This window comes from Ixodes scapularis, unplaced genomic scaffold (genome assembly GCF_016920785.2).
Source record: "Ixodes scapularis isolate PalLabHiFi unplaced genomic scaffold, ASM1692078v2 PGA_scaffold7__128_contigs__length_106722199, whole genome shotgun sequence".
Classification (NCBI taxonomy): domain Eukaryota; kingdom Metazoa; phylum Arthropoda; class Arachnida; order Ixodida; family Ixodidae; genus Ixodes; species Ixodes scapularis.
The window spans coordinates 2,058,774-2,061,815 of record NW_024609882.1 but is presented as its reverse complement, the minus strand read 5'-3'; positions in this window follow the sequence as shown (position 1 = coordinate 2,061,815).

Sequence of the window (3,042 nt, the reverse complement as noted above, 5' to 3'; positions counted from 1 at the left end):
TGGATCCAGGCAGACGCACTCATCTGGGGGGACTCCCTGTTCCGCGGTAGATAAACTCGCGTATATAAAGGCGCGGGGGGATTACCGCCCGATGGCGACCGCGACAGCGAAGTTCGCCTCGCGGAACGCGTGCATTCAGCGGCGTCGCATGTAAGCCGATGGGATTTGACCCGTGTAATCTCGCTTACCGAACTAGTTTTCTTATCTCCGCATCAAGACCGAGGCGCAGTGCATCAACCGGGCCGTATCACTGCGCCTGGGGAGGCCGGCCTTCTCTGGTGTGGGGTGCGATACCTCGGGACTGCATCGGTGTTGGCGCTAACGCGGCACACGTAACGGCGCTACCGGTAGTGCGTTACTACGAGCGAACGCGAGCGCTATGCGTTTGCGTTAGCGTTGCGTGTTCTACACTGCAGCGCGCGGAGACCAAACTGCGGCCTTGGATTGGCGCAAGACAACTTCGCGCATGCGCACCGTAGAGAACGCAACGCTAAAGCAAACGCACAGCGCTTGCGTTTGCTTGTATACGCAATACTAAAACTCACTACTTTTTCCGTGACGTAATAACGTACTCGGTATTTTTTTTTTTTTTTAGCGGAACGGATAATGTATTGGAGTTAATTATTTCTAAAGTTCTGTGTTTTCGGTGTTTATTGAATAGTTTTCTGAATTAAAAGGCTTTCTTCTTCTTCTTTTTTTTTTGGGGGGGGGGATTTTTTTATTCGATGTTTTTTGTGTAAATTAGTTATAACTTAACCAATTTGCGCACAAAGCACCGAATCTATGAGGAAACCCCCCACCCCCCCCCCCCCCCAAAAAAAAAAGAAAAAAAAAAAGCCCAAATTGGAGAAAAACAATAGACACCGAAAACACGCAACAATACTTATTTCGGGAAACGGCCAACGTTGTTACGTTACTCCATTACATGTTCTTCCAGAGACTTAAAGAAATAATGAGGCTTCAATATGCTTACTCTTCCTAGGCGACAGGTCGTTTGAATTCCTTTACACTTCCCACACACCTTTAAAATCAAAACGGTAAAAAAGAAAAGGTAGTTATGTTAAGTTTTTGCATGCAGATACTATTTCTTAAAACATACATGCAAAATTAAGACAGTAAGACGTTTTAATTCTTAAATAAAATATAGCGCAAAAAGAACTTTTGTTAATTTTATAGGTAACGGTAACAGTAAGGCGTTTCTTTTATTTTTATCTAACCTAGGTCTGTAACGCGTTCCTTCTATTTTCAAGGAACGAATAATGCATTTCGTTACTTTTTTTTTTGTAACACGTACAATACTGTTTGTGGGCCGTCGAGTAGTTGTTCTCAAACTGGGAGAAAGCAATGCACGTGTAGGAAAAAGAGGGTTGTGTTTCTGCTGAACTTCGCTCCAGACCACGTCGAAGTACGACATTGAACTTCCTTTCAAATTAAGTCCAGAAGCAGCCGACACTACCAGCTGATGGAACCAATCGATCCGTATGAAAACCGCAACGTCATGGTGTTCTTCGTGTTCCTGTATGTATTCTCTATCACCACTGAACCAATCATAAACGGGAAAGGCCCAGTCACTCGCGCATCGACTGCGCCTGTACTTAAAGCGAAACAAAATGGTGTTCGCTACAAAGATTGCCTTCTAATATGCGACTGTCGATATTATGCCCTGGCACCTGCCTCTTCTGCTCCTTAGCTGAAAGCAAACTTGTCCACGTATACGTGGACAAGTTACACATCGAAGGAAATGTTTCGTATTTGTTTTTAGAAAGGAGTAGCGCAAAGAACTGGACATTCTATTCGGAGGTCTTTCCGCTTATCATGCATTCGCAGAGAACCACAGATCTGGCTTGCTGGCATCGCACGGGATCAGCCGGATAGGGCATGAAGTCTCATTTGAATCCCGTTCTCATGCGGATAACACGATTAGCCGAGATGCGATGGGACTCCAAATGAGATCAGCGTCGAGATCCAGCGGCTTCATTCCCAGCCTGGCTGTCGCCACCTTGTTCCCGGAACACTACGTGACTGGAAATGAGATTGCGACCCGATGTTGCGGAGACGAGAAAAGTTCACTGCACGGCACTGGTAGCGGGAACACGACACTGCCGCTTGGACGAGGGTATAGTTGGGTATTAAATGTTAGCGCTTGTATTAGAGACCTAAATAAACGTATAGTTTCAATGACAGACTTTCGATTTTGAGAGAAAACAGATATACTCCGCGATTGAACAATATGACCGTGTCACCCACTGTGGCGGGCGACACGGTCATATTGTTCAATCCAGCCCTCGACATCTTCATACACCTTGCGTGAAAGGGCGTCGGAGTGTAAGGTGCAACGGGCTTGCAAACAATGGTGGAAACGGACGCGGTTTGCTGCTACAGGTTTGTCATTGTTGGCTTAGTCAGCTTCGGAGTTTTCTGGCAAAAGACCGAATTCCGGTGGTTCTTGCTGGTAGCAGTGACTGGCTCAGATTTTAGGTTCTTCGTGGTGTATTCCCTAGGTTCGTCCTTGTAGTACTCGCTTGTCTTGATGTTTTCCTGCCGGGCTCGAAATAGGACTTGGTTCACGGCTCGCCGGGGGTTTAAGACGCGGGATAGTCCGCCACCCGTGTCCCGTTATCGGGCAGCTCAGCTAAGGAGCCGCCAGGGTGCACACAGAGTGAAGAGCTATGGGTAAAGTACCCAGCACCTCCACCAGAACATACGATGACAGCGCGGAGCATGGCCTGGAACTTTCCAGAATAGTAAACATTTAGAGGAGATAGGATTGGAGAAAGCATTTGTGACAATATAAAAAAAAACTGACAAAAGAGAGTCTGTCCTGGCCACTAGAGAAGCTGCATTGCTTTAGTGGCATTCTTTCCGAATAAATCCTCTCCTTCTGGGTTTGGCGACTGCCGTGGACAAACTGAACTGAAATGGATGTGGGACCACTTTTTTGGTGATGAGCAGCTGCAGACTGTCATCGCAAAGCGGCGTGAACGGGTAGACTGGGTAGGTAACACGCGCGATGAAATGTCCATACAGCTTGCAATTCGCGTA